The 24817-nt window shown below is 38.8% G+C and overlaps 1 protein-coding gene across 2 annotated transcripts in view; it reads left to right on the top strand.

The window, feature by feature from the left end:
- The window catches only part of vap (RAS p21 protein activator vap), a 446783-nt gene that overhangs the window by 268396 nt on the left and 153570 nt on the right, over window positions 1-24817 (top strand). The window lies entirely within an intron of this gene.

Here is a 24817-nt window from a genome sequence, read left to right as displayed (position 1 = left end):
CTTGTACACCTTACCCAAGACTCCATCCATACCATTCAGCAATTTCTCCAGATACTCTGCAGTCTCAGATAAAATTACAATATCATTGGCAAATCAAAGTTTCTGATTTCTTCTCTCTGGACTGTGATTTACTTTCCAAATTCCTCTTTGATTCCCTTTACTGCCTGTTCTATATAAACACTGAAAAGGAGGGGGCTGAGCCCTTATTGAAGTGCTCATTTAATTAATTAGTCATTTATTCGAATGTACAGAGAATATTTAATTTTTATTAAGTACTAGTAACTGGCAGGAAACATCTACATTCAGCTGCACATGTCGCAATTTCTGCAGGGAGATTGGAGCTTGGGTTTGTTTGCTCACCACCTAAGTTTGGAAGGTGGAGTTTCGACATGACGCACACAAAGCCGAACAAGGGAACGATAGAACTCCAACGGGCAACATTTCGGATGCCTGGCGAAAGGCTAGAGGCGCCTGCGAGAGATGTTTGAAGTAAGCGTCAGGTACGTGATGTCTTGAGCCAATGAAATGATAGAGCCACAGTCGATATGGCTAGGCATTTGTCTAGGGAAGTGATGCCCCTGATTGAGGATACAACAGCATTTTAGAAGACAAGTTAATAAAAACAATGACTGCGTCAGTTAGTTACCCCTTTATTCGGCGAGATTTTGTGCAAGTAACATCGTGAGAAGTAGTTTTCATTTACGCGAGTGATCAGGTGGGGACTTGTAAATTTTTGTTGGAAGACGCGCAGTCTTCGTTTAATCTATTCAAGATTTTTAATATGGGGAGAATGGCATTTAACTTTCAATTTTCTGAGGAAGAGAACAGTTTCATTTAATCATGTTGAATGCCTTATAGCCTGCCTGTGTGAACGGTTTCCCGTGGGCATAAACTTTTCAATTTCCAGTCCAGTTCTTAAATGAGATATATTTGACCTAGTTACAGGATTAGATAAGAGAAGCGGTTCCACGATTGAATGGGAACTGGTTTCACGGTCAGTAGAAATTACCCCTGCTGTAGTATTCTAGTAACCGGCGGGTCAATCTTGACCTAGTTTGTACATCATGAACGAGGGGATGTTTTATACGACATCCGGAAGCAGAAGCAGCGACGGAGAATACATCACCTTTCTACGCCATCGATGGAGACTAAAGGACTGATCCAAGTCTTTTCTGAAGGCATCATCATCATCAATATGGCTGGCTAAAAACAAGATGGGCCTGGCTGTTTCCTGAAAGGCTGGCAGCGATAAGTCAACGAAATAGATGAGTACAGAGATTTCAATGTAATTATGTGAGTGTGAACGTGTTTAATGTTGCAAAAGGGAATAGGTTAGTTTGATATTTAATTTCAGTAAATTTAGCCTTTGTTTAGAAGGACTGCATCCTATTTAAAGTAAATCATATGTAGCTTGTTAATGTAAATATAATTGTAACATAAATGTGGACCGTTTGCATGTGGTCGCACCTTGCTTTCTTACATTTTATTCTGGTTTATTTAGCTGAGTGGTTAGCGTCATTTCTTTTATGAGTCTCTCTTTTTATTTTAGCCTCATATATACTTTTTTTAATTTGTTTTGCTTTGATGTTTGAGTGTACGTCTCGGGGCTTAATTGTAAAAGTAAATAAGGATTCAAATTAAAGCCAGAAAGGTCTAGATTAAAGTATTATTAATGGAAGCTCAAAGTGTACGGAAACATGCCGTCATGTTTTCTGGGATTTATTGCATAATGTGTGAATGAGAGTGTGTAAGACGGTGGAGTTTAGATCCATGAATTTTGATAGCTTCATCTTCACGACTATTTGTATATCAAGATTGTAAATTTGCAATTGAGAAAATGTATTTTTATTATTTTATTATTATTTTTTTATTATTATTATCAAGGTGTGTTTCTTGAGTTGTAGGATTGAGATATTTCAGCAACTTTCCGATGTTCAGACATGATCGATTGTCAATGTGGCAATTTCTTAGTTTCTCTTTATCATATTTATTACTAAGTTAGCCACTTTATTATTCTTGTTTAACTTTGAGCGTGAGTGCTTTGACTTGTGACCAGCGCGGACTTGTTTCTTTTCATGCGAGCTTATGTTAGACGACGTCATTTTATATACTTTTCCAGATTCTGCAACTTTAGGACATGAGATTTTATTTAGTGTGATTTTGAGTAAGAGGACGTGTTCCTCATCTGAAAGGTCTGCATTTTCTTGAATGTGTAACTTGCCTCGGGTAGACTGTAGAGCAGTGTGTGTAAAGGGTTGGACCCTGTGGTTTTGGTGTTTGCTGCATAATTTTGGGAGACGTGAATCTCCGCTTTGAGTCATTCCGCCATGTGTTGGCGAGGGTGATATGTTTGTCTACCGAGGAGAGTTTTATTTGAGCGGCCTATACTTCGTGATTTAATTGTTTCTGTCCATGTCTCTACGGTTGTTGCAGCTGACGAGAGTTTTATATCGCAGCGTTTTGTTAGATTTTCTTTTATGATATAACCACGCTGAAGAATATTTTTGTCTTGTAATCTTTTCCAGGATAAAACATTGAATTATGTGTTGAATGTTGAAGCCTGCTCTGGTTTTTTTTGTTGTTGTTTTTTTGTTTAATTTGTGTCATGGAATTTATTTCAGGAACCTGCGTTGAATAGGAAGTGTCGCTTAAAGTGTAATTTGTGTCCTTATATTTTCATCGAGGCTTTGAGTGATTGAGAGTTGCGTGAATGTCGCATGCTTTTCTTGGTGAGCCCTGGAAAATATGACATCATGTTTTTGTTTCTTTGAATGTATATACAGTATTTTGCCATTTATGTGATTTTGATTGTGTGTGGTTCCGATCCACATTGTTTGTTGTGCTTATGAGATTGCTCATGATTCGAAGTGTATAGATTTTGTGCGTAGGATGCTTTCCCACTCAGCATGTTATAACATTGTACAGTTAGGTTAGTTTTGTACCCCACCCTTTTTGCGCATGAAATCACGTCTTTTGTTAAGGTTAGGGACCCCACTGCAATGTCAAGTGTGCAGAAATGGGGAACGTACTCATCTACAGTTAAAAGTGTTAACATAAAGTAAAGCCAGGAGCATGGTGCGAGCACGCAAGCCCAAGGTTTAAAATTAATGAAACTTCAAGATTTGATTTTATATGTTAAGTACTTGTGTCGGCATACTTTGTACATTAGTAATATATTTCTGATTCTCAAGATGGACTTTATCAAGCTGAAAGAAAACATTAGTCTTGTAAAAACTTGGATCATTTGATACTTTTGCTATTTTTTTAATAATATTTTGTTTGTTTATTTTAATAAACAGATCTTCCTCCAAAAACTGACATCATGCTTCATCTTGCTTTATTTGTAGTTCTTAGGTGACCTCACCGTGTCCATATTTAATTATATGCTCCACATCAAATCCAGGGTGTATATATTTTTAGGGCATTATTTTTATCATAGTTCGGACTGTGCACGCCTGGGATCGGCTGACTAGTCTGGGGCGAATTACCTTGATGGTAGAAATGGGGATAGGACATACTGCAGCCTTGCCACACTCCTTTTTGGATAGCTGCTTCTTTTTCATAGCTCTCTATTATTATCACTGCAGACTGATTTTTATATAGATTGCAGATAATATTCTTTGTTCGTGGTATCTGATCTCGATCACCTTCAGAATCTCAAATAGCTTAGTCCAGTCAACCTTACTGAATGTGTTTTCTAGATCTACGAACACCGGTCCGTGGGCTTGTCTTTTTTAATTCGATCCTCTAAGATCAGACGTAAAGTGATGATTGCTTCATGTGTTCCCACATTTTTTCTGAAGCCAAATTGATCTTCTCCCAACACGGTTTCAACTTGTCTTTTCATTCTTCTGTAAATTACATACATACATTATCATTATAGACTGTTATGCCTTTCAGCGTTCAGTCTGCAAACCTCTGCGAATTTACTAAACGTCGCCACAATCCTCGATTTGCAACTAGTGTTGTGGCCTCATTTAGTTCTATACCTCTTATCTTTAAATCGTTAGAAACCGAGTCTAACCATCGTCATCTTGGTCTCCCTCTACTTCTCTTACCCTCCATAGCGGAGTCCATTATTCTCCTAGGTAACCTATCCTCCTCCATTCGCCTCACATGACCCCACCACCAAAGCCAATTTATGCATACAGCTTCATCCATCGAGTTCATTCCTAAATTAGCCTTTATCTCCTCATTCTGAGTACCCTCCTGTCATTGTTCCCACCTGTTTGTACCAGCAATCATTCTTGCTACTTTCATGTCTGTTACTTCTAAATTATGAATAAGATATCCTGAGTCCACCCAGCTTTCGCTCCCGTAAAGCAAAGTTGGTCTGAAAACAGACTGATGTAAAGATAGTTTCGTCTGGGAGCTGACTTCCTTCTTACTGATCGCAACTGCGAGCTCACTGCATTAGCTTTACTACACCTTGATTCAATCTCACTCACTATATTACCATCCTGGGAGAACACACAACCTAAATACTTGAAATTATCCACCTGTTCTAGCTTTGTATCACCAATCTGACATTCAATTCTGTTGAATTTCTTACCTACTGACATCAATTTAGTCTTCGAAAGGCTAATTTTCATACCATACTCATTGCACCTATTTTCAAGTTCCAAGATATTAGACTGCAGGCTTTCGGCACAGTCTGCCATTAAGACCAAGTCGTCAGCATAGGCCAGACTGCTTACTACATTTCCACCTAACTGAATCCCTCCCTGCCATTTTATACCTTTCAGCAGATGATCCATGTAAACTACGAACAGCAAAGGTGAAAGATTACAGCCTTGTCTAACCCCTATAAGTACCCTGAACCAAGAACTCATTCTACCATCAATTCTCACTGAAGCCCAATTGTCAACATAAATACCTTTGATTGATTTTAATAATCTACCTTTAATTCCATAGTCCCCCAGTATAGTGAACATCTTTTCCCTCGGTACCCTGTCATATGCTTTCTCTAGATCTACGAAACATAAACACAACTGTCTATTCCTCTCGTAGCGTTTTTCAATTACCTGGCGCATACTGAAAATCTGATCCTGACAGCCTGTCTGTGGTCTGAAACCACACTGGTTTTCATCCAACTTCCTCTCAACGACTGACCGCACCCTCCCTTCCAAGATGCCTGTGAATACTTTGCCTGGTATACTAATCAGTGAGATACCTCGATAGTTGTTGCAATCCTTCCTGTTCCCTTGCTTATAGATAGGTGCAATTACTCCTTTTGTCGAATCTGAAGGTACCTTACCAACACTCCACGCTAATTTTACTACTCTATGAAGCCATTTCATCCCTGCCTTCCACTTTACTTCACCATTTCAGGTCTAATTTCATCTATTCCTGCTGCCTTATGACAATGGAGTTTATTTACCATCCTTTCCACTTCCTCAAGCATAATATCACCAACATCATTTCCCTCCTCCCCATGAGCTTGGCTGTTTGCAACACCACCAGGATGATTTCCTTTTACATTGAGATGTTCAAAATATTCCATCCACCTCTCCAGTGATTCCCTGGGATCTATTATGAGTTCACCTGGATTACTAAAAATACTGTTCATATCCTTTTTTTCCCTCCCTTCCGAAGATTCTTTATTACCGTCCAGAAAAGGTTTCCCTGCTGCTTGACCTAGCCTTTCCAGGTTATTACCAAAATCTTCCCATGACTTCTTTTTGGATTCAACAACTATTTGTTTCGCTCTGTTTCTTTCATCTACGTACAAATGCCTGTCTGCCTTGGCCCTTGTTTGGAGCCATTTCTGTTAAGCCTGATACATATTAAAATTTTGCAGGCATGAGATACTAAACTAATGGCGCGGTAGTTTTCACACTTGTCAGCACCAGCTTTCTTGGGAATATGTATAATAACATTCTGCTGAAAATTGGATGGCACTTCTCCTGTCTCATACCTTACACACTAAATGAAATAACCTCATCATGGTTGTTTCTCCTAAAGCAGTCGGTAATTTAGAGGGAATGTCATAAATTCCAAGTGCCTTGTTCCTATTTAGGCTCTCACAGCGCTGTCGAATTCTGTCCTCAAAATTGGATCTCCCATTTAATCAGCATCAACAGCCTCTTCTTGTTCCAGAACCATATTTTCTACGTCTTTACCTTGATACAACTGTTGGATATGTTCCTGCCATCTTTCTGCCTTGCCTTCTATTCCTGGAAATGATTTTCCATTTGAGCTCTTAATATTCATACATCTAGTTTTCCTTTCTCCAAAAATTTCCTTGATTTTTCTGTATGCAGCATCTACCTTTCTTAGGACCATACAACCTTCAACATCCTTGCACTTCTCCTTCAGCCATACTTCCTTAGCCATCCTGCACTCTCTACCCACTTCATTCTTTAATCACCTGTATTTTTTTCTGCCCTCTCCATTTTGCATTCTTGCAGTTTCATTATTCATCAATCAGGTCTAGTATCTCCTGAATTATCCATTGATTCTTAGTTGATCTTTCCTTTCTTCCTAACCATTCTTCAGCATTCCTACTGCCCTCATTGTTCATGACCCCTACTGTGGTTTCTTCAGTCTTCACATTTAGTCCTTTTACAATAGGTTCCTTGAAACAATCCTCACAGTCTTTTCTTTCAACTCTGTCTAGATCCCATCTCCTTGGAAACCTTCTTCAACTTCTTCAGCTTCAGATGGCATTTCATGACCAAACAAGTTGTTGTGATCAGAGGCCACGTCTGCTCCTGGCAGAGTTTTGCAATCCAACAACTGGTTTCTGAATCTCTGCCTAATCATAATAGTCTTTCAGTGTCTCCAGGTCTCATCCGGGTATACAGCCATTGTTTGTGGTGCTTGAACCAAGTATTAGCAAGGACTAAATTGTGATCTGTATAGAATTCAACCAGCCAAATTCCTCTTTCATTCCTTTATGCCAATCCGAATTCTCCTACTGTATTACATTTTCTTCCTTGGCCTACCAGAGCATTCTAGTCTCCAATCAAAATTAGATTCTCGTCACCTTTTATATATTATATTAAAACTTCTATCTCTTCATGAAACAGATAATGTAACTTTAGCTGTGAATAAATGAAGGTGATAGTTGAAAGCATGAATTTCTGATTGTCTTTAAAATATCATTGTATCTTTGGAGGTCAGAGTTGGTCCTTGTATAGACTAATTCTGAACGTCAGAGGTAAACTATCATGTGACATTTCACTAACTTCGCAGGAGAGCAGAATGAAGCTACTGAGGTACATAATTTGGTGCCTTTAAGGCAAGTCAAATCAACAGTTCTGACCCTGGTGAACTATCGTAAGAGCCAGTACAATAAGGAGTGTGGCAGATGGCATAAGGTTGAACTGTTGCATGGTCACTTGACTTTATCATCTGTTCTCGTTGCACATATGATAGTATCGCATAACTTCATTCCTGCAAAACATACAGTAGTGTGCCCATAAGAAGACACAACCAAAACAAGTCACCTTGAAATTGTTGTTTTTGAATTTACTATAGTTTACCTGTGATGTCCAGTATTGAGTAAATAAAAAGAGATAATCACTATGGCTTCCACTAGAACAAAATATACTCAAACTGTCATACATTGGTTCTTAAAGCTCCAGAAGGGTATTACAGTGAAAGAGGAACTTTTGTATTGATGCTTTTACCAACCATTGAATGTGAAATATAGTAGTTACCACAACTAGTTTTGAATCAGCTAGTTATGGTGCTATCCTCCACTAGTTAGTTTACTCCGTGCAGTTTGGGGCGCGCAGCTGTGAGTTTGCATCCGAGATATAATGGGTTCGAACCCTACTGACATTAGCCCCGAAAATGGTTTTCTGTGGTTTACCATTTTCACACCAGGCAAATGCTGGGGCTGTACCTTAATTACGGTTACAGCCGCTTCCTTCCCACTCCTAGACCTTTCGTATCCCATCTTCGCCATAAGACCTATCTGTGTCGGTGCGACATAAAGCAAGTAGCAAAAAAAAAAAAAAAAAAAAAAATAGTTCACTGTAAAATCTGAAACAGTGGCGGTTCATGCATGAAGGCCTTTTGGGCACTGCCCCACCACCTTTTCAAAAACATTTAATGTTATTTCACTCTGTAATTGATTACATTAAAGAGATGGACAAATGCAGCGAAGTCGAACTTATATGGAGTGCTATTCAGTTATACACTGTTATCTTTATTATTTCAGCTGTAAATATTTGGCTTTTCTATTTTTTTTGGGAAATGGCAAAGGCTTTAACCTTGGCTGCTGTCCAGCAAGCACAGAATTTTCTCTTTATTCTTGAGGTGCTCGGGCTGTGACAGGAGAACCATCAATGGCTCTCTAGACTTAGCAAGTGTGCAGGGTGCAGGAGCAGCCTGGAAGGGAAAAAAAATGTTGCATTGTTATGGGAAGGAAGAGTGCAGGCAGGTGTATGGTCTGTACGGCAGAGCCCTCAGTAGGTTACTAGAGTTAGCAAGGATGCAGGAGGAGACTGGAAGGACAATATGGCAGGGTGTCCACTTGTATGGAAAACCAGGAAAACCAATAAATAACGGGAAAACTTGGAAATGGCAGGGAATGCAGTAAAAAGCTGGAAATTCGTTCTTCTCCCAGATAAAATTGACATACCATATTTATCCGTGTAATACAAGCACATTTTTCAGTTTTTATTTTATTTATAACATAACATTAATGTAAATAAATTGTAAATAAAACTTAAATAACATTTTAAAAAAAAGGGTAATCTCGAATGTCAATTAACTGATAGCATCAATAACTATATGATCGATTGATCGATTGAATTTTCAATGTTTTGATTTGCTTATTATTGAAAGTTCTGTGTTGTTGGGGAATTTACATTTAAGAATATCATTTTTAAGTCCGTATTGATCCGAGAATACATTCACTTGGACCAATATTTTAAGGCGGGTCTAAATTTAAATGACATCTCCGAAAAACCTAAAATTTTGTGTGATTTTCTTATTTTACATCTTACTAATCACAAAAATCCTAACTGCAGCTCTGTCTTTCATATTATGCATAACACTTTCTTCTTGTTGTTTGAGTCATCAGTCCAGAGACTGGTTTGATGCAGCCCTCCATGCCACTCTATCCTGTGCTAACCTTTTCATTTCTACGTAACTATTGCATCCTACATCTGCTCTAATCTGCTTGTCATATTCATACCTTGGTCTACCCCTACCGTTCTTACCACCTACACTTCCTTCAAAAACCAACTGAACAAGTCCTGGGTGTCTTAATATGTGTCCTATCATTCTATCTCTTCTTCTTGTCAAATTTAGCCAAATCGATCTCCTCTCACCAATTCGATTCAGTATCTCTTCATTCGTGATTCGATCTATCCATCTCACCTTCAGCATTCTTCTGTAACACCACATTTCAAAAGCTACTATTCTCTTTCTTTCTGAGCTAGTTATCATCCATGTTTCACTTCCATACAATGCCACGCTCCACACGAAAGTCTTCAAAAACATATTTCTAATTCCGATATCAATGTTTGAAGTGAGCAAATTTCTTTTCTTCAGAAAGCTCTTCCTTGCTTGTGCTAGTCTGCATTTTATGTCCTCCTTACTTCTGCCATCGTTAGTTATTTTACTACCCAAGTAACAATATTCATCTACTTCCTTTAAGACTTCATTTCCTAATCTAATATTTCCTACATCGCCTGCCTTCGTTCGACTGCACTACATTCCTTTTTTTTTTTTTTTTTTTTGCTAGGGGCTTTACGTCGCGCCGACACAGATAGGTCTTATGGCGACGATGGGATGGGAAAGGCCTAGGAGTTGGAAGGAAGCGGCCGTGGCCTTAATTAAGGTACAGCCCCAGCATTTGCCTGGTGTGAAAATGGGAAACCACGGAAAACCATTTTCAGGGCTGCCGATAGTGGGATTCGAACCTACTATCTCCCGGATGCAAGCTCACAGCCGCGCGCCTCTACGCGCACGGCCTACATTCCTTTTGTTTTGGACTTATTTATTTTCATCTTGTACTCCTTACCCAAGACTTCTTCCATACCATTCAGCAACTTCTCGAGATCTTCTGCAGTCTCAGATAAAATAACAATATCATTGGCATATCTCAAGGTTTTGATTTCCTCTCCTTGGACTGTGATTCTCTTTCCAAATTTCTCTTTGATTTCCTTTACTGCCTGTTTTATGTAAACATTGAAAAGGAGAGGGGACAAACTGCAGCCTTGCCTCACTCCTTTCTGGATTGCTGCTTCTTTTTCAAAGCCCTCGATTCTTATCACTGCAGACTGATTTTTATACAGATTGTAGATAATTCTTCGTTCTCGGTATCTGATCCCTATAATCTTCAGAATCATAAATAGCTTGGTCCAATCAACATTATCGAATGCCTTTTCTAGATCTACAAATGCCATGTACGTGGGCTTGTCCTTCTTTATTCGATCCTCTAAGATCAGACGTAAAGTCAGGATTGCTTCACGTGTTCCTACATTTCTTCTGAAGCCAAATTGATCTTCTCCCAACTCAGCTTCAACTTGCTTTTCCATTCTTCTGTAAATAATACGTGTTAATATTTTGCAGGCATGAGTTACTAAACTAATGGTGCGGTAGTTTTCACACCTGTCAGCACCGGCTTTCTTGATAATAGGTATAACAACATTCTGCCAAAAATCGGATGGGACTTCTCCTGTCTCATACATCTTGCACACTAAATGAAATAACCTTGTCATGCTGGTTTCTCCTAAGGCAGTCAGTAATTCAGAGGGAATGTCATCAATTCCAGCTGCCTTGTTTCTATTGAGGTCACTCATAGCTCTGTCAAACTCTGACCTCAAAATTGGGTCTCCCATTTCATCAGCATCAACAGCCTCTTCATGTTCCAGAACCAAATTATCTACATCTTTACCTTGATACAACTGTTGGATATGCTCCTGCCATCTTTCTGCTTTGTCTTCTTTCCCTAGAAGTGGCTTTCCATCTGAGCTCTTAATATTCATACACCTAGATTTTCTTTCTCCAAAGGTTTCCTTGATTTTCCTGTATGCAGCATCTACCTTTCCCAGGACCATACAGCCTTCGATATCCTTGCACTTCTCCTTCAGCCATTCTTCCTTAGCTACCTTGCACTTTCTATCCAGTTGATTCTTTAATGGCCTGTATTCTTTTCTGCCCTCTTCATTTCTAGCATTCTTGTATTTTCGTCGTTCATCAATCAGGTCTAGTATCTTCTGAGTTATCCACTGATTCTTAGTTGATCTTTTCTTCCTTCCTAACATTTCTTCAGCAGCCCTACTGACTTCATTTTTCATGACTCTCCACTCTTCCTCTATAGTGTTTCCTTCAGCCTTTTCATTTAGTCCTTGTGCAACATGTTCCTTGAAACAATCCTTCACACTCTTTTCTTTCAACTTGTCTAGATCCCATCTTTTTGCAATCTTTCCTTTCTTCAATTTCTTCAACATCAGATGGCATTTCATGACCAACAAGTTGTGGTCAGAGTCCACATCTGCTCCTGGGAAAGTTTTGCAATCCAACACCTGGTTTCTGAATCTCTGCCTAATCTTAATGAAGTCTATTTGATACCTTCCGGTGTCTCCAGGTCTCGTCCACGTATACAGCCGTCGTTTGTGGTGTTTGAACCAAGTATTGGCAAGGACTAAATTATGATCAGTGCAGAATTCAACCAGCGGACTTCCTCTTTCGTTCCTTTGTCCCAATCCAAATTCTCCTACTGTACTACCTTCTCTTCCTTGGCCTACCACTGCATTCCAATCTCCCATCACAATTAGATTCTCGTCACCTTTTACATATTGTATTAAATCTTCTATCTCATCATATATTCTTTCGATTTCTTCATTATCCGCTGGCATATAGACCTGCACTATTATGGTGGGCATTGGTTTGGTGTCTATCTTGACGACAATAATTCTTTCACTATGCTGATCGTAGTAGCTTACCCGCTGCAATATTTTCTTATTCATTATTAAACCAACTCCTGCGTTACCCCTATTTGATTTTGTGTTGATAATTCGGTTGTCGCCTGACCAAAAATCGTGTTCTTCCTGCCAACGTACTTCACTTATATCAACTACATCTAACTTTAGCCTATCCATCTCCCTTTTCAGATTCTCTAACCTACCACAACGATTCAAACTTCTAACATTCCATGCTCCGACTCTCAGAATGTCAGTATCCATCTTCCTGATGATCGCCCCCTCTCGTGTAGTCCCCACCCGGAGATCCGAATGGGGGACTAGTTTACTTCTGGAATATTTTACCCTCTTATGTTACGCATATCCTTCGCTATACCATCCATAGTTCCCTTCTCTCTTACCTGTTTCACCTTCTCTTGTCCCCCTACCTTCTTCTCTTTCCTTTTCAACCTGACAATTTACTTAATTTTATTTTCAACTTTTACTTCCCCTTGTTTCTTTTTTATTATCTACTTCTCTTAATTCTTCTTTGTACTCGTTTGACCCTGCATTGAACTGAGAAAAATTCCCTTGAAGGTTCTTATTAATATTACAACTTCCACCTTTTTAAATAGATTTCAACATTCAAATTAAAGGAAACTGTCCATAGCTGTAGTACAGTTTCCATAGAAACAATGTACAACATTTAAAATAGGCGACTGTTCATAGTTTGTTTTTCAAGAATAATTCTAATGTTTATAAAGGAACTTTATACATGTTTCATCATTTGTACATCTGATCTATTGTGACAAGACCTTTTATTTAAATTATGAATTTTCCTACTCTAAGTAGAACTCAGGACTTTCAAGATTCCATCTTCAGTTAAATAATTATGTTATGTTAAAATGTCGTTCTAATATTTACAGAGAAACTCTATATATGGTTCGAGCTTTGTATAACATTTCATTTATGACTAGACTTTTTATTTATTTGAGAATCTTACAGTTCTAAGTCGAACTCATTATTTTCAAAATGCTAACTTGAGTGAAAAGAATTATGTTGTGTTAAGTGTCGTTCTAATCATGACTTCAAGATTTTGAAATTGTGATTATTTGAAGTTTTCTCCAGATACTTTTGGGGGCATCATAAGTATCATATTAAGAGTGTTTATATGTGCATTGATATAATGATTATATGTTTATTTACGATTGCATGTTCTCATATTTGGCTGAAGATGACGCTTACGAGCGTTGAAACTAGTTCCAAGTAAATATTATAACTTGTTTAGTTTAATATTAGTATGGAAAAGGTGGATTTTTAATTTTACTTATCTATTGTTGGGGAATGGCGAGCTTAGTGAATTAGGCCTATATTGTGTTCTCAGGTTTTCTAATCACTTTTCTACATGCCTTCCACAATAAAATATGCATATAGACAAAATTCCACAACCCAACAGATGACTGTGTTTGTTTACTATGTAATGACGTGTGTGATAGGTACTACCTCGTAAAATGTAAAAACAGACAAAAAAAACACTTACTGAATGTAGGAAAGTGTGAAATTCACTTAAACTTAATACCAGTTCGAGTGCTCATTATTATTATTATTATTATTATTATTATTATTATTATTATTATTATTATTGAGTATGGCTTTCCCATAAAATTAATTAACATGTGCAGACTGTGTATGGATGGTAATGTTAACTTTGTTTTGCTCAAGGACAGAAAATCAAGTTCCTTCCAGATTAAAACTGGTCTGAGACAAGGGGATGCACTATCTCCTATTCAGCAGTGCACTGGAGAAGATTATCAGGAAATTAGCTCCTGTACCAGCTGACATCATATTGGGGAGACAACATAAAGTCCTTGCTTATGCGGATGATATTATTCTTATTGGCCGCAATGAATGAGAAATTAGGCAGTTTTTTATGGAACTAGGAGAAATGGCAGCAAAAATTGGCTTAAGGGTAAATGATAAAAAGACATTACATTGTTGTACAGAGACCAAAGCAAGACAGATTACATGGTTGTACAGAGACAGATTGCCTTTGAAGATTGGAAAATATGTATTTAAAAGACTAGAGGAGTTTAAATTCCTTGGTGTATTAATCAGTGAGCAAAGCTCAAGGCAACAGGAACACACAGCTAGAATTAAGAATACAAAGAAGGCATTTTACTCTAAGAGCCCTATATTAGGCTCCAAGTTTTTAACAAGTAATGCAAAACTGATTATCTACACTACAATCATTCGACCAGTACTTCTGTATGGTTCCGAGACATGGAGTATAACCAAGAAAGAGCAGCTGCAGTTGCAAGTCTTTGAGAATAAAGTTTCAAAGAATGCTTCTAGTCACTATGTATTACATTCGGAAGTACAAGTTGTAACATACGTTAGTTATCAGCTCGTGGTTTGGCATGCTTTCTATAGCACGGTTTTGTTAAGGAGGAGTGGCTTCTGCTACACATACATCAACTGGAATATCAGAGACCATCTCCAGATCTCCAGAAACAATTTGGGAATAGATTCTTACTGTTTGGACTCTATAGTCAGGAACGAAACTATTTTTAAAAGTTCCAAAGGACCTTGAATGCTCTCGATGAGTGGCTGGTGAGATGACATCCTTTGGAATGACGACATGCCGGTAGCAGGGGAATTGGTGGCACAAGACGATAATTCAAATGAAAGCAGTGATTAGGTTTACTTAGGTTTACTGTGTGGGTAGGCTTACTGCTTAACTGACAGAGACAAATGACTGGCCATTAAGTTCTGTTGTATCAATATTGCATAATATGATAATACAATACCCTTATCCATATTCTCTACGGGATTGAGTATGAAGTGAGGCTAATCTTCGTAGTGGGTTTCTACGACTATATGCCCTTCCTGACATCAACCTAATGAGAGGAAACGAGTGACGTGATATAAGTAAAAAAACTGACTACAGTATATTTACTTTATATGTAGGAAGTTGTGTTCACCATTTATTGTCGTTTTACATTAGAGGTACTGCTTTCCAACGAAAATAGCCAGTATAACTCAAATACATTCATAAGTTTGTTAAAGAATAGAGTAGAATGTTTACATGTATAATCTACAGCTCTTTATAGCCCAGAAGTCGTGTGGTTATTGCATGTTGGAACCCCTTACTTTTTTGGGTGTAAAAATGGGTAAAAAAGGGGTCTAATACACTAGTGAATACGGTAACTTATATCACGTAACCAACATCTTCATAAAACATAGTTGCCTTAATTAAGGTACAGCTCCAGCATTTGCCTGGTGTGAAAATGGGAATCCTCGGAAAACCACCTTCAGGCCTGCCGACGGTGGAGTTCAAACCCACTATCTCCTGGATGCAAGCTCACAGTTGCACGCTCCTAACCACATGGCCAACTCGCCCAGTAGAAACATAGTTTGAACATTGCATGTTCTTCTATATTTCTTCCACCATATCCACGAGGTCCCATTAGTTCTCATATCCTGTTCTATCTGTCCCAATCTGTGCATTACTCTCTCTTTACTAATAGCTTTTACCAAATCATCAAGAAACTGGTTCTTATCCTCTTGATAACATCCAGTTACCTGTACCAAAGTTAGTTTTTCTTTTCCTAAATGCACAGTCATCCTTATTATTCTCTCACTAACATACTGAATATCAGCGACTCCTCCTAGATCTTTACTCATGATGAAACCAACACCATTCCTCATCTCTTTGTCATTTCCATGCCAATACAGTGTATACTGTTTTCTTAATTTCTTCATTCCTTTCCCTCTCCATATGGTAATACCAATGTAAATGGTCCGTTATTGGACATTATAAATTTTCCAGCTAACTCATTCTTATTGCCAGCGTTTCGCCCCCATGTGCTAGGCCGGGCTCATCAGTTGGTACCTAGCACACCTACCAAGACGCTGGATAGTGCATACCATGGAGGCCACTGCGTAGGCTAATTGTAGCTACCGGCAGTGCCAATGCACTATGAGAGACTTTGTCTCATTATCAAAAATTGATGCCTGCTTGGCCATCAGATGATACAGATGTTGATTCCCATTTACATTGGTATTATAAATTTACTCATTCGGAACAAATATTCCAGATTCCCTATGGGAATCAACATCTCTCCATATGGTTTCACTGAGCCCTAGTATCATTAATTTCCTCCTTTCCATGAGGTCCACTTGTCTGTCTCCTCCGGAATTTTTTACATTTTTGCAATACCTTGTCTATCATCAGGCCATAAACTATCATCCCTGACATGAGTCTGCTCATGCTGGCGTCTTAATTAAGTTGATAAATGTGTTCCGAGGCTTTTATGTGTTTTGAAAGCAACTACAAATAAGCTCTTTTACTGGCTTGCTAGATTATAGTAGGCCTAACATAATTGAGGATTTTCTTTTGGGGTTTACTCCCTTAGCCTATGAGGATCCCTCCTCATCCCACAAGGCAGTAGGTTCCATATGTACTACCCCCGAGGAATGGGTTGCCTCCTCCATCAGCTCCACCGTACCAAATCATATTCTCCGCTTTTGCTGGTGTTGAGGTCTTCACTCATTACCCTGAGCTGGGACCCTTTACCAGATGTTACACACCAGGTTAGTGTGCTCTAAGACTCACATAGGCAGGGGCGCCACTCCCCGGGCAGGGCTGCCTCTAAGAGGGTCTCTACAAGTTACCTGTTGGTGGTGAAAAATAGTCGGTTTAAGAAGAGACAGAGCCATAAGATAACACGATACAGTTGGGATGGATTACAAAATACTATAATTGATTATGTCATCTCAGATGAAGAAAGGAGCAGAATGGTAACAGATGTCAGAGTAATACCCAGCGAGTCTTGACAGTGACCACCGTCTATTAGGAGCGGACCTGAGAAACTTCTATATGCCAAAAGTACAGAACAGGAAAATGCCAAAAATCAAAGTATGAAAACTCCAGAAAACAGATAAGAGAAGTGAGTATCAGAACCAGATAAAAACACTCATACCAAGATATGAAAGGAAAAATGGAGAGGCAGATTGGACTAGACTAAGGGACACATTGTTTAAGGAAGCAGCTGAAGTTTGTGGCCGTTCGGTTCGGGGCGCGCAGCTGTGAACTCGCATCCGGGAGATAGTGGATTCGAACCCCACTGTCGGCAGCCCTGAAAATGGTTTTCCGTGGTTTCCCATTTTCATACCAGGCAAATACTGGGGCTGTACCTTAATTAAGGCCACGGCCACTTTCTTCCCATTCCTAGGCCTTTCCTGTCCCATATCGTCGCCATAAGATCTGTCAAGGGTTATGAATTTCATGTTGTCGGTCCGTATTGAACTGAGAATAACGTATGAATAATAACACAGTAAAGGTTTCCACCTATTCAATACTAATATTGTAAATACATATTGTAAATACATGTTAGTATTGAATAGGTGGAAACCTTTACTGTGTTATTATTCATAAGATCTGTGTCGGTGCGAAGTGAAACAAATAGCAAGAGAAGTTTGTGGAAAGACAAGTACGAAAACAACAGAGAAGGAAACACCTTGGTGGAATGAAAGAGTGAGAACTGCAATCAGGGAAATAACTCTCTTGCGGAAAGAAATGGATTGGGAGAAAAATAAGCCGGATCTTACTAGAGACGAGGCAGAGATCAGAAACCTCAAACAATTATACTGAAACAAGAAACTGAACGTTAAAAAAAACAGAAGAAAAGACAAAGGCATGGAATATCTTCACTCAGAAACTGGAGGAAGACAGCAGAGGCAATAAGAAACTACTGTATAATGTTATCAGAGGTAAAAGGAAACCAATGAATACCATAAAGGCACTTGAAGATGAAAATGGAAATCTGGTTAGGACAGAAAGTGACATGAGAGAAGTCCTGAAGAACCATTTCGACCACCTACTGAATATACCCGTTCAAGAACAAAATACAGAACTGGAAATCCAAGCCTACAATGAGGAATCTCCCATCACCTGGACAGAAACTGAGACAGCCTTAAAATCTATGCCACCGGGTGAGTTGACCGTGCGCATAGAGGCGCGCGGCTGGTGAGCTTGCATCCGGGAGATAGTAGGTTCGAATCCCACTATCGGCAGCCCTGAAGATGGTTTTCCGTGGTTTCCCATTTTCACACCAGGCAAATGGTGGGGCTGTACCTTAATTAAGGCCACGGCCGCTTCCTTCCAACTCCTAGGCCTTTCCTATCCCATCGTCGCCATAAGACCTATCTGTGTCGGTGTGACGTAAAGCTCCTAGCAAAAAAAAAAAAAAATCTATGCCTAAAGGAAAATCTTCAGGTGCAGATGAAGTGAATGCAGACATGATAAAGGATATAGAAAAGGCCTACCGAGCTCGATAGCTGCAGTCACTTAAGTGCGGCCAGTATCCATTATATGCTTACAATATTGTGATTTCTTTTGGGGTTTACTCCCTTAGCCTTTGAGGATCCCTCCTCATCCCACAAGGCAGTGGGTTCCATATTATAGCAAATTCAATACGGGTCTAATCATGAGATTAGTTACATGTAAAATAATAAAATAAACAGTATCCATTAATCAGGAGATAGTGGGTTCGAACCCCACTGTCAGCAGCCCTGAAGATGGTTTTCTGTGGTTTCCCATTTTCACACCAGCAAATACTGGGGCTGTACCTTAATTAAGGCCATGGCTGATTCCTTCCCATTCCTAGGCCTTTCCTATCCCATCATCGCCATAAGACATATCTGTGTCGGTGCAACGTAAAGCAAATAGCAAAAAAAAGAAGAAAAAAAGAAAAGGCCTATGATAGTGTTATAAGTGATAAGGTGTGGGAGTGCCTGCGGAAAAGAAATGTGCCTGAAGGACTGGTAAGGAAAATTCAGATGTTGTACAAATTGGGAAAGGTCTATCATCATGGTTTGAGACCAAGAGTAGAGTTCAGCATGGAAGTGCACTGTCCCCACTACTGTTCATCACTGTTATGGACAATATAATGAAGAACGTCAAGGAAAAGTTTGGTGAACTGAATGCTGTGGCCTTTGATGATATCATGATTTGGGGTGAAACAGAAGAGGAAGTACAGACCCGACTCAACATATAGAAATCCCAATTCTAGGAATGTAATCTCAACATCAGCGAGACCAAGACAGTGGTGATGGCAGTCAACAGAGGAGGACATCCAGCAAGTGTAAAACTAGGAGACCACCAGCTAGAGTGTGTGGATAGTTTTCTTTACCTTGGAAGTGTAATCTCCAGTAATAATTTGGTCAGGAAGGAAATTACAGAGTGCAAAAGAGATCAGAATTCTACCAACAAGTAAGAACACTTTTGTAGGATAACATGATTCCAAAACCAGCCAAACAGATGATGTTTAACAGCTATTTCATGGTATTGAAGCGTGCACTCTCACAAAAAGAGATTCATCAAGACTGCAAGCATCAGAGATGAAATTTCTTAGATCCACCATCTAGAAGACCAAGGTGGACAAGTTAAGAAATGAGGAGGTGAGGAAAGAAGCCAGAATAAAGCAAAAAAAAAAAAAAAGGGCAAATATTATTAAGGAATAAGTACGCCGGAATAAAGCCATCCCTATTAGACCGAATCGGCTCATCCAGACTACGGTGGTACAGGCATGTGATGAGGTTGGATAGGATATAAACTTCATGGTTTTGATCCGTATGGAATTGTGATCACAATAATAATTATTAAATTAATGTCGTATGGTCCACCTTTTTCAATACTATATTATGCAATATTATTGAATTATATTACTAAACTAGGGACTAGTTTCAGCCTTGGCTGGCCATCTTCAGCCTTAATGTAATACATCTAATACCTTAACATATGTAACCAGGCGAGTTGGTCAGGGGACACGGCCGTGAGCTTGCATCCGGGAGATAGTGGACTCGAATCCCATTGTCGGCAGTCTTGAAGATGGTTTTCCGTGGTTTCCCATCTTCACACCAGGCAAATGCTGAGGCTGTACCTTCATTAAGGCCAAGGCCGCTTCCTTCCAACTCCTAAGCCTTTCCTATCCCATCATCGCCATAAGACCTATCTGTGTCGGTGCGACGTAAAGCAACTAGCAAAAAAGGATAAAAACACACAATTGACATGGAAATAATGTACAAACACACAATTTAACATTAAAATCTGGGATGAACTAGGTGTAAAATCTGAAAGATACATTAGGCTCCAAATTCTTAGCATCTGGAGTATGTTCATCATCCAGATTCTTTCTTGTATTGATATTCATAGAACTGTTAGTTCCATCACTGCTAATCATTACAATTTCAATTGCAAAACGGGAACTGGTAAAAGTTGATTCTGTAGTCAGATCATCAGTCACCAAATCTATTTGAGTGGTGTTAGGAGTATGCAAGCCACTGTAAATAACCACCAGCTGACACAGAACTGCTAGATGGTGTTTCCACATCGAAATAAATGTTCCTGTGATGCTTGTTAAAATCGTGCTGAAATGTTGTTGGATATTGTCAGGACGGTACATGAAGATATAATTAAAACTGACACATTCTTAATTTGTGGCTGATATAAATTCGCAGTTCATTGCGGTGTCCATGAAGTTAACCTGAATAAATGGTAGATATAATTAGATAAAATTAATGCATAGAAGGAGAGAGAGAGCGTGTTAGTCAAGAAATTAAAAGAAATTAAAAGAAATTAAAATGAAGGTCCACCTATTCAATACGATGTAATATGTCAAATCACTTATACAGTGGTACTGGCTTCAACCCCATTACGGGTCATCTTCAGCCATGGACTACAATTGACGATATATAGTGCAAACTGTTGATAAACTTAACCATAATAGGTATTTGATTTATAATGACATGGAATTAATGCATTTGGCCAAAAAGGGAAAATTCATTAATGTTTTAGAAAGTTTAGAAATTACTCTTGCTTAAAAAAAAAACCACTTTGAATCAAGTTTGAACGAAAAATGTACAGATGAGAACCTGTGGTAATTGTTTTTATTCTTTGATTGGATTTCACTGATGAAGGGAATGTGCTATGGTCCTGTAACTTGTGTGAATAAATAATTTTCAGTTATTGAAAGTGTATTGACAAGGTGAACCAAACACTTACTATTTTAAATAGTTTTTAATAGCTTTAGATATAGTACAAATTCAATCAAATTAACACTTTTAAAATATTACGACCGGGCGAGTTGGCCGTGCGTGTAGAGGCGCGCGGCTGTGAGCTTGCATCTGGGAGATAGTAGGTTCGAATCCCACTATCGGCAGCCCTGAAAATGGTTTTCCGTGGTTTCCCATTTTCACACCAGGCAAATGCTGGGGCTGTACCTTAATTAAGGCCATGGCCGCTTCCTTCCAACTCCTAGGCCTTTCCTATCCCATCGTCGCCATAAGACCTATCTGTGTCAGTGCGACGTAAAGCCCCTAGCAAAAAAACAAATATATTACGTACGTATTACAAATTATTTTACAAAAGAGGCAAAAAAATCTCTCAGTCTAAGTGAATTTAGTCCACTAGTCGAATTTTGTTATGTGTGACACATTGATTTGATAAAAAAGGCCTTGCAAAACCAAAAAGACTTCAGTCAAAATTGTTTTTAGATCTATTTGCTCAGCACAAATGTTATTGACAAACAGCTCGTCAGTTACAATTTTGACTCGAATCCTTTTGGTTTTGCAAGGTCCCTTTTATCAAATTATTCAGTTGTATTATCTTAAGTCTACTCATTACGTGTATACTTGTTTAAGCACAGCTGTATTGCATTTGGCACAACTGTCACCGATTCATGTTACTCAGCAAGACAGACTTTTACCAACCAAGCACACAAGATCATTATTTTAATTTTCATCACCAGTATAACAGCTCATCTCCCATTTTAATATTGTATGTGTAACAGCTCAGGTTCAATTTTAATATTGTAATTGTACATGTACATGTACAGAGGTTACTTACTAGGACTGTTCATTAGATAAATACCAATGGCAGTGTCACACACGACAAAATTAACCTAGTGGACTTTAAATTCACTAATTATAGTAACTTTAAGAAGGTAGCAAAAAATGGTGTTGGATTCTTAATTAACGAAGGGGCTGATGCTACAGCTGAAATTATCTGCAAAAGTGATAGAATCATTAAAATGTTCATGAAACTGGAGAACACTAAGTACACCGTCATGCAAGTGTATGCCCCACAGAAAGCTGCAGTGAGGAAGACAAAAAGAAATTTTGGCAAGACCTGGAAGATACCGTTAATGAGGAAAACATTATTATTGGAGATCTAAACGGGCAAGTTGGGGTAGACAGACTGGGGTACGAGGACATCATTGGTCCACATGGATTTGGAGAAAGAAACCCAGAAGGAGAACAGCTATTAGATCTGTGCAGAAGAAATGATCTTATAATCAAAAATACATTCTTAAAAAAAAAGAGACAGTCACAGAGTAACAAGGTACAGTTGGGGGTGGCCAATATAGAACTTTGATTGACTATGTAATCACGAATAAAGATGGTGGTAAATACATCACAGATGTAAAGGTCATCCCTAGTGAAAGCATGGACAGTGACCTCAGATTATTGGTAGTAGACTTCAAACACAAGACTAATGAAAAGCAGAAAATTATTATGAAAAAAAACAAGGGTTAAAACTTGGAAGTTGCAAGAAGTCCAAATAAAGGAAGAATACAAACTAAGGATTCAACAGTCTGCCGAAGGGTGAAGTAACCAATGTTAATGAAGACACCTTTGTGGGAGAAGCCAAAACCCTATGTGGAGTTACAAGTTCCATCAAAAGAAAAAAGGAGACACCATGGTGGAATGATAGAGTGAAAACAGCGGTGAAAGAAAGAAACCAAATAAAGAAGGCACTGGATAAGATAAAACAAAAACAGGGACAAGAACGCAATGAACAAGAAATACAAAGACTCCAAGGAGTATACAGGAACAAGAAACTTGCTGTAAAGAACATTGTAAGGGAAGAAAAAGAGAAGAAATGGAATGATTTTGCAGACAAACTGGAAGGGGACAGTAGAGGAAATATGAAATTGCTATACAGAGTAGTAAAAAACATGCGAAGGGATCAAGAAACCATAAAAGCAATAGAACGTGATGATGGAACTCTGGCAAGAAGAGGGAGAAATTAAACAGGAATTCAAGATCTATTTCAAAAAGTTGCTGAATGGAGATACAGAAAACATAACAGATAGAGGAGAGTCAAGTCGAGGAACCACAACTGAACCACCAATTACATGCCTTGAGGTTAAAAATGCGCTCAAGAGCACGAAGAAAGGAAAGGCGGTGGGCATAGACGAACTAAGTGCAGATATGTTGAAAACGGTAGGAATTCCAGGAATCCAGTGGCTCTACAGACTGCTCAACAAGATATGGGAGGAAAATACTGTTCCTGAGGACTGGAAGATGGGCATCATTGTACCTCTGTTCAAGAAAGGAAACCGACAAAAATGTACTAATTATCGTGGTATTACTCTACTGTCTCATGTCCTGAAAATATTGGAAAAAATAATAGAGACCAAAATCAGAGATATTGTTGTACCAATTTTGGAAGAAGAGCAGTATGGTTTCAGACCAGGAAGGTCAACTACAGACCTTATATTTGCAATTAGGATCCTAATGGAAAAATACTGGGAGAAGAACAAGCCTTTATTTTTAATATTTTTTAACATTAAGAAAGCCTACGACATTGTACCAAAGGACAGAATTTGGCAATACATGAAAGAACTTCAAGTGCGAGACAGCCTCATAGACAAAGTGAAAATGTTGTCTACTGTAGTGGGAATAGAAGTTGTATTCGAGTAGGACGTGGTTTGTCGGACTAGTTTGAAACCAAGAGAGGAGTGCAGCAGATCATTGTCATCACTTCTATTTATTATTGTGATGGATGTAGTAATGAAATCTATTTACCCATTCACTGCCAAACCCGTATATGTACTCGTACGTTATTGAACGCCGTGCCACATCTGCCAAACCCATATATATACATTTTAGTGCAGTGTGTACTTCACCTATCTCACAAATGAACGCGATATAGTGTCATGCTTTGAGATTCCGTGGAAATGCTCAAAGAAGTTCTGTACTGCAGATATACCACTCCATTTCGCCTGTTTTGAAAGCAATCTGGTGTTATTTCAGCTTCATTGGAGTGGAACATCTTTCCCGCTAACATGTAGCCATCGTGGCATCTTGAAGTAAACATTCATCTCTTGTTGACGAAGAAATGGAATGTTTCCTCATAAATAGTGATTCTGGAGAGCTATATTTTGATGATGAAGATGGAGAATTTCTAAGTGGCGATATTGAACTACAAGAAAGTGCGAGACAAAGTAGTAATGATAAGTCTCGTGTGGAATTGTCACCCCTTCTTCAGATAAATTATTTTTTCCCCTAATGTAAATGATTTTGATATTACCAGTTCTTGGCTCAAGAATTTTATATTATATTTCAGTAATAGTGTCACCGAGCGGAGTAGCCACGTGTATTAACGTGTTATGGCTATGGAGCCAAGCTCTGTACTTGGCAGGCTAGTAGGTTCAAACCTCACTGTCAGCTGTCCTGAGAATTTCTTTTCTTTGTGGTTTCCTTTTCTTACTCCCAAGCAAATGCCAGGACAGTTCCTAATCATAAGCCACAGCTGATTCCTTCCACTTCTGTACCCAGTTTCATTCACCATCATTCATTTCTTATTCATTATCTTCTCAACTGAGGTTTGCATCAGGAAGGGCATCTGGTCGTAAAAATATGGTGTAAAATACAACCTCACTTCATCCAAGATATCGTATTGGGCTACAGGGCTAAAGGGACAATATGCGTTCCATTAATAGTATCAGTAAATATGTATCTGTCGAAGTGCACCTTCCTTAAGAAAAAACCGGCCGACAGGGCTCGGCTGGTCATCAAAACTTAGCAGTGAAAAGGTTAAAAGAATAGAACATGGAGATATCAAAGCCTTCACATTTGCAGATGATAATGCAATCTGGAGTGACTTA

This window comes from Anabrus simplex, chromosome 1, assembly GCF_040414725.1.
Source record: "Anabrus simplex isolate iqAnaSimp1 chromosome 1, ASM4041472v1, whole genome shotgun sequence".
NCBI lineage: Eukaryota > Metazoa > Arthropoda > Insecta > Orthoptera > Tettigoniidae > Anabrus > Anabrus simplex.
This window is presented reverse-complemented; position numbering and strand designations above follow the sequence as displayed.